Genomic DNA, 9,007 nt, shown 5'->3' on the forward strand with positions numbered 1-9,007 from the left:
AGGTTAGGATTATCAATGTCAATCAATGGGGTGAGGATAATTTTTCCAAATTTGGTCCAATCTAGATCATTTGCCAAAGATATCTAACTCGGTTTGATCCAAGGACAAGCTTCTTCACACCTCCAAATAAGGGTTATCTTGTACCATGTTGAGTTAAACACTTAGAGCTCGTTTTCTAGATTAAACACTAGGTTTACAAGCCCACAAACATATCATATGCTACCACTAGATTAAGTCAAGCATAGAAGCTATAGTGGTACCATACAATCATCAAATTCATTTGATTTTCATAAATGAGCCTATTAAACATGAAAGATGTCTAGATGCACTAAACAAGTCCTTAGCAAGGATGCATGCCATGCCAATCAACTTTTACCTTGGATTGCTCGAAGGAGAGGCATGCCATATAAGTGGGGAGGTGCATCAACACATATTTGAGAAATCCAATATGTTCAACTCATTCCTTAGCTTGCAAAACCTTTTCTCATCCAATGGCTTAATAAATATGTTGGCAAGTTGATCTTTGGTGCCTACACTCTCAATGCAAATGTCCTCTTTTTGTTGGTGATCTCTTATGAAATGGTGGCAGACATCAATGTGCTTTGTTCTTGCATGTTGAACTAGATTGTTGGTTAACTTGATTGCACTATCATTATCACATAGCAATGGCACTTTCTTGAACTTGATTCCAAAGTCATTCAAAGTGGCCTTCATCCAAAGTACTTATGCACAACAACTACTGGCGGATATGTATTCAGCTTCAGTGGTTGATAATGCAATACTATTTTGCTTCTTTGATGACCATGAAACAAGTGATCTTCTCAATAATTGACATGTGCCTGAGGTGCTCTTCCTTTCAACCTTGCATCCCGCATAATCCGAGTCGGAGTAACCAACTAGCTCAAACTTTGCTCCTTTGGGATACCACAAACCAACATTTGGTGTATGCTTTAAGTACCTCAATATCCTCTTTGTAGCCTTCAAATGACTTTCTCTTGGTGAGGCTTGAAATCTTGCACACATGCATACACTAAACATGACATCCGGCCTTGATGCGGTCACATAGAGTAGGCTTCCAATCATAGACTGATACAACTTTTGATCCACCATATTTCCACTTGCATCACTATCCAAGTTGCCATTTGTTCCCATTGGTGTGCTAATGACTTTGCTATCACTCATGCCAAACTTCTTGATCATGTCCTTGATATACTTGCCTTGACTCACAAATGTATCATTCTTCAATTGCTTGATTTGAAGACCAAGGAAGTAACTCAACTCTCAAATCATGGACATCTCAAACTTATTAGCCATCATCTTTCCAAACTCATCACAAAAGTCTTGATTGGTTGATCCAAATATAATATCATCAACATAGATTTGCAACACAAACAAGTCTTTTCCAATCTTCTTGATGAAAAGAGTGGTGTCAACCTTTCCCATTGTGAACCCTTTAGAGAGTAGGAAATCCCTCAATCTCTCATACCATGCTCTAGGTGCTTGCTTCAAGCCATACAATGCTTTCTTCAACTTGTATATATGGTTGGGTTTCTTATCATCTTCAAAACCGGGAGGTTGCTCAATATATACTTCTTCATTGATGTAGCCATTGAGAAATGCACTCTTAACATCCATTTGATAGAGCTTGATGTTATGGGCATGAGTATAGGCTAGCAAGATTCTAATTGCTTCCAATCTAGCAACCGGGGCATATGTTTCTCCAAAGTCAAGACCTTCAACTTGTGTATAGCCTTGTGCTACCAATCTTGCTTTGTTCCTTACTACTATCCCATCTTGATCTTGCTTGTTTCTAAAGATCCATTTAGTTCCAATCACATTGTGTCCCTTTGGTCTTTCTACCAACTCCCATACTTGATTTCTTGTGAAGTTATTCAATTCTTCATGCATAGCATTTACCCAATCAATATCCTTTAAAGCTTCATCTATCTTCTTTGATTCAATGGATGACACAAATGAGAAATGCTCACAAAATGATGCCAATCTTGATCTTATTTGTATACCTCTCAAAATATCACCAATGATAGTGTCTAATGGATGATCTCTTGCAATATTAGTTGGTTGGAGGACGGGAACTTGATTGCTTGCACTTGCTTGATCATTGGGTTGAGATGATGTACTAGCCACTTGATCTTGTTCATTGTCATGAGAGCCACTTGCACTAACTTGATTTGTATCATCTTGCACATTTGAGTTAGAGAGCACTTGCACTTGATCATCTTCATCATCATTCACTTGCCTAGACCTCAATTCATCAATATCCATGTTCTTCATGGCATTTGAAAGTTGAATGCCTCTAACATCTTCCAAGTTCTCATTCTCTACTTGTGAACCCTTGGTTTGATCAAATTCAACATCATGAACTTCCTCAAGAGTACCACTATCCAAATTCCAAACTCTATATGCTTTGCTTGTAGTGGAGTAACCAAGTAGAAATCCTTCATCACATTTCTTGTCAAATTTGCCCAATCTAGTGCCTTTCTTCAAGATATAGCATTTGCAACCAAAGACCCAAAAATATGCAATGTTGGGCTTTCTACCATTCAAGAGCTCATATGGTGTCTTCTCTTTCAATGGGTGACAATAGAGGCGGTTGCTACAATAACAAGCCATGTTGATAGCTTCGGCCCAAAAAGATTGACTCACATTGTACTCACTAAGCATAGACCTTGCCATATCAATGAGTGTTCTATTCTTCCTCTCAACAAGGCCATTTGATTGTGGAGTGTACTTGGTTGAGAACTGATGTCTAATTCCAAATTTATCACACAACTCATCAATTCTAGTGTTCTTAAACTCACTACCATTGTCACTTCTAACTCTCTTGATGGTTGTTTCAAACTCATTGTGAATGCCCTTGACAAATAATTTGAATATTATAAACACATCACTTTTGTCCACTAGAAAGAATACATATGTGTATCTAGTGTAGTCATCCACTATCACAAAGCCATATTTATTTTCACCGATGCTAGTGTATTATGTTGGCCCAAACAAATCAATGTGCAATAACTCAAATGCTTTGCTAGTGCTCATCATGCTTTTCTTAGGATGGGTGTTTCCAACTTGTTTGCCAGCTTGACAAGAGCTTCAAAGCTTATCCTTTTCAAACACAACATCTTTCAAGCCTCTAACCAAGTCATACTTAACCAATCTATTCAATTGTTTCATTCCAACATGACCAAGCCTTCTATGCCATAACCAACCCATGCTAGACTTAGTGAACAAGCATGTAGATAATCTAGCTTCACTAGCATTAAAATCAACCAAGTATAGATTCTCATATCTAAAGCCTTTGAAGATCAAGTTAGAGCCATCTACACTTATGATCTCTACATCATCTACCCTAAATATGCATTTGAATCCAAGATCACACAATTGAGCCATGGATATCAAGTTGAAATTCAAGCTCTCTACTAGCAACACATTGGATATGCTCATGTCATTGGATATTGTAATCTTACCAAGCCCTTTGACCTTGCCTTTGCCATTATCACCAAATGTGATACTATCATAACCATCATTGTCATTGGTGTTGATTGAGTTGAACATTCTTACATCTTTGGTCATGTGTTGAGTGCACCCACTATCAAGAACCTAATGCCTTCCTCTAGCTTTGTAATTGACCTATAAGAGAAGATCAATTCTTTTTAGGTACCCAAACTTGCTTGAGTCCTTAAAGGTTAGTCACTAAGCTCTTTGGTACCCAAATGGCTTTCTTCTTTGAGCCCATCCATGGTTTACCAATGAACTTAGCCTTCACACCATTTGTACCCTTAGTAAGCATGTAGCATGAATCAAGCTTTATGAAGGATACATTAGCATTTTTGCTCTTGTTGTTGCATTCTTGCTCTTTATGACCCACTTGCTTGCAACTATTGCAAAACTAACCATTGTTCTTTACAAAACTAGTTTTGTGAGGAGCAAAGGCCACCTTGCCTTTCTTAGGGGTATAGCCCAATCCCTCTTTGTAGAGAGAAGCTCTTTGGCTACCTAAGCACATAAGCAAGCGGTCCTCACCACCATAGGCCTTAGCCAAGGTGTGAGTGAGCTTATTGACCTTCTTCTTGAGGTTCTCATTCTCAACCACTAGTGAGGCATCACAAGTGAGACCATCATTACTAGATGAGGTAGAAGTGGAAGTGCTACAAGAAGGGTTAGTAGGAGCAACAATGATAGGTATAGATAGTGATGCATCAATTAAATCACAAGTTACACCTACATCACAAGTTTCAACATGCTTCTTTTTATCTTGTTCATTAAGCAAGGTGGAATGAGCCTTTTCAAACTTTTTGTGAGCCTTGCCAAGCTTCTCATGGGCTTTCTCTAGCCTCTCATGAGTTGCTTTGAGCTCATCAAGGGCTTGCTTAAGGGATTTTACCTCCTTATTCAAGCTCTTGCATTCCCTTCTCTTAATGTCAAAGTGTTCTTTAGCATCTTCTAGCATGCCAAATAATTCATCCTTAGTAGGTTCATCATTATCACTATCACTATCATTTTTATTTTCATGTTCATTATCATCATCATGTTCTTCATCACTTTCATCATCACAAGTTTGTACCTTAGTGGCCTTAGCCATGAAACATGATGAAGAGTCAAAGAGAGAAGGCTTCTTATTGATAGCAATGCTTACAAGAATCTTCTTCTTGGTGGTCTTGTTATCATCACTATCATCATCACTTGAGGAAGCATCACTATCTCAAGTGACCACATATGAACCACCCTTCTTCTTCTTGAAGCTCATCTTGTCCTTCTCTTTCTTTTCCTTCTTGTCCTTCTTCTTGTTCTTCTTCTTGTCATCATCATTGTCACTATTATATGGGCATTGAGCAACAAGATGGTCTTTGCTTCCACACTTGAAGCACCTTCTTGACTCTTCTTTGTTCTTGGATGAAGACTTCTTTCTTCTAGCACGATAGCCCTTCTTCACCATGAACTTGCCAAATCTCTTGACAAATAGAGCCATCTTCTCATCATCATCATCATCATCATCTCATAAATCATCATCCTCACTTGATGTTTCTGGCTTAGCTTTGCCCTTGGATGATGTGGCCTTGAATGCCACGCTCTTCCTTTTGTCATCCTTCTTCTCATCTTTCTTCTCCCTCTTTTCTTCCTTCTCATCATCATCTCTATAAGCATCGTCGGTCATGATGTCTCCCAAGATTTGGTTTGGTGTCATTGTGTTCAAACCGATCCTCACTAGCAAGGTGACCAACATGCCAAATCTTGCGGGCAAACATCTCAAGAACTTATTGGAGAAGTCCTTGTCCTCTATCTTCTCACCAAGTGCTTTGAGATCATTGATAATCACTTCCATCCGATGGAACATGCCTGGCACACTCTCATCTTCCTTCATCTTGAAGCTTGCAAACTTCTCTTTGAGAATATATGCCTTTGCACCCTTCACGGCTTGAGTGCCCTCAAATGATTCTTCCAATTTCTTCCAAGCTTCATGAGCCATCTCAATATTCTTGATTTGCTCAAATGTTCTCACATCAATTGCATCATGAATGGCACTAAGAGCAATGTCATTGTTTTGGAGAAACACTTCTTCGGTCGCGGCGGGATTTTCTAGATCCTCAATCTCAATTTTGGTTTCTACCACCTTCCACACCTTTCTATTGATTGACTTGATATATGTGGTCATCTTTGACTTCCAATAAGAATAATATGAGCCATCAAATTGGGGTGGCTTCTTGGTGTTGTTGATTTGAGCCATTTTAACACCGAAGGTTGTTAAGCCTCAAATTATGGTGACCTCGGCTCTGATACCACTTGAAAGGTCCTAATGGCTAGAGGGGGGTGAATAGCCTATTAAAAATTTCTACAATAATACTTAATAAAATGGTTAGACAATTATAAGGCGAAGCAAGTGTTGCGCTAGCCTACTCAAAAAGGCAAGCCACCTATCACAATTCTAGTTTAGATAGTGTCTATTCATATAATAGCTATGACACTACTCTATGTTAGTATGCTCTCAAAGGCTAACTAAAGAGCCACACCAACCAAGCATGCAAGCTCTCACAACTAGCTACACTAAAGAGCTTGACAACTAGTTTGCGGTAATGTAAAGAGAGTGATCAAGAAGATTATACCGCCGCGTAGATGAAGGAACCAATCAATCACAAGGATGAATAACAATGAAGACCAATCACCTCGGAATCAATGATGAACACAATGATTTTTTATCGAGGTTCACTTGCTTGCCGGTAAGCTAGTCCTCGTTGTGGCGATTCACTCACTTGGAGGTTTATGCGCTAATTGGCTTCACACGGCAAACCCTTAATAGGGTGCCGCACAACCAACACAAGATGAGGATCACACAAGCCACGAGCAATCCACTAGAGTACCTTTTGGCTCTCCGCCGAGAAAGGTCAAGAACCCCTCACAATCACCACGATCGGAGCCAGAGACAATCACCACCCTCGCTCAATGATCCTCGCTGCTCTAAGCCGTCTAGGTGGCGGCAACCACCAAGAGTAACAAGCGAAACACGAACACCAAGTGCCTCTAGATGCAAACACTCAAGCAATGCACTTGGATTCTCTCCCAATCTCACAAAGATGATGAATCAATGATGGAGATGAGTGGGAGGGCTTTGGCTAAGCTCACAAGGTTGCTATGTCAATGCAATTGGCCAAGGAGTGAGCTTGAGCCAACTATGAGGCTTAAATAGAAGCCCCCATGAAATAGAGCCATTGTACCCCTTCACTGGGCACAACACGGGCTGACCGGACGCTCCGGTCATGTTGACCGGACGCTGGACCTCAACGTCTGGTTGCCCGATGATAGCCACGTGTCCCGATCTCAACGGTCACTTGAGTTGACCGGACGCGTTAGTTAGAAAGTGATCGGACGCTGGACCTCAGCGTCTGGTCGTTTCCAGTAAGGTTTCAAACATGAATTTTCACAACCGGACATGTTCGGTCATGCCCGATTAGACTCACCCAGCGTCCGGTCATTCAACGTCTCCTCTATGTGCCTCACATTAGCATACGTCAGCACTGATCGGATGCACCTGGCTAGCGTCTAGTCGCATAGCAACCCAGCGTCCGGTCGTTTGACCGATGCCAGCGTCTTCACTGATACATCTGACCGGACGCGCCGGTCCAACCATGGCCAGCGTCCGGTCACTCCCAATGACCTCCATCTTTTCTATCTAGGGCACCAGTGGTACTGTCAGACTGTCCGCACTCTACGGGCGGACACTCCGCCGGTGGAGTCTCTTACCCTTGCTCCCAAACTTCACCACCCTTGATCAAATGTGCCAACCACCAAGTGTATCACCTTGTGCACATGTGTTAGCATATTTTCACAAACATTTTCAAGGGTATTAGCATTCCACTAGATCCTAGATGCATATGCAATGAGTTAGAGCATCTAGTGGCACTTTGATAATCGCATTCCGGTACGAGATTCACCCCTCTTAATAGTACGACTATCAAACCTAAATGTGATCACACTCTCTAAGTGTCTTGATCACCAAAACAAAATAGCTCCTATGGTTTATACCTTTGTCTTGAGCTTTTTGTTTTTCTCTTTCTTCTTTCCAAGTCAAAGCACTTGATCATTACCATGGCAACATCTTCATCATGCTATGATCTTCATTTGCTTCATGACTTGGAGTGTGCTACCTATCTCATGATCACTTGATAAACTAGGTTAGCACTTAGGGTTTTATCAATTCACCAAAACCAAACTAGAGCTTTCACCGTCCCAGACACCTGTGTCACTCACTCCCTCACCGTCTGTTCATCTGTTGTTCTCCTATTGCCGTCGTGCATGCTACTGACCCCGCCATGGCCACTGGGGCGCATGTGCCATTGTGCCTTAGGTCTTCCCTAACCGAGCCATGGGCACCCACTAGCGTGGATGGTGCTGGTGGTGCTCGTGCGCCGCATCTCGCCGAAGGCTCTGACCCCAACTGCCGGAATCGACCGGTCTGGCCTTCCCCTCCCCTATGTTGCATATGTATGTTTTAAGTGTTCCAGACAATTCAGATATATGTTGCAACTGTTTCATCTTAATGTTGCAAAAGTAGATCGAGGGATGTTGCACATGTTGCATATGTTGTTAGTGTTTTCAGGAGGCATGTTGCAAGCGTTCATTCAAAATGTTTCATCTATTTCCAGATGTATGTTGTAATCATTTTTTATTTGGATGTTGTATATGTTGCAACATTATGTTCCAAATGTTTCAGTCTTATTGAACAAGTGTTTTCATGTTGCAAGTTGCAAGAAATGTTTTATTTTGGATGTTTCATGTGTTTCACACACATATTGCAAAAGCATGTTTATAAATGTTTCATCTATTTTTAGTCTTATGTTGCAAGTGTTTTATGTTGTTTGGCTGAGGGCGAGCCGGCAGACAGGGCACACGACGCATCGTGGGCCCAATGGACGGGAGCACTAGGGTCCCATGGATAGGGGAGCTACGGTCGAGGCGCGCTGGGGGTGTCCTCGTCCTTATCTGCTCATCCTGGCTTCTGAGTTTTGCCTATGCGGAGAGACAGGAGGGGTCTAGGGCGATCGGCGGGTACAGAGATGGGTTTAGACTGCGCGTGTGGGGCAGGGCGAAGGTAGATGGGGTCAGGGCGAAGGTGGATAGGGGCGGGCTATGGTGGGCCTGTTACTAGGAGCTAGGCCATGGTTCAGTTCGGTTCGCTGGTACTAGGAGCTGCGTTCGAACATGCTACGGGCGCTGAACGTCCAGGTACCTGTGCCTCCGTTAATCAATTACACACTATCGACAAAAGATGCTCGGTAGTCCACCGAGGGATATCCCATGATGGTAGATTTGTTGTAGAGGTGAGCGAGATCAGGAGCGAGATGATAATACAAGCACCAAGACATAAGATTTAGACAGGTTCGGCCGTTAGTATGACGTAATACCTATATCCTGTGTTCTGATGTATTGCATTGAGATGTATGGATCGTGTCCACTAGGGGACCCCTGCCTCTCCTTATATATGCTGGAGGGGTAGGGT

Source organism: Miscanthus floridulus, chromosome 11 (genome assembly GCF_019320115.1).
Source record: "Miscanthus floridulus cultivar M001 chromosome 11, ASM1932011v1, whole genome shotgun sequence".
Classification (NCBI taxonomy): domain Eukaryota; kingdom Viridiplantae; phylum Streptophyta; class Magnoliopsida; order Poales; family Poaceae; genus Miscanthus; species Miscanthus floridulus.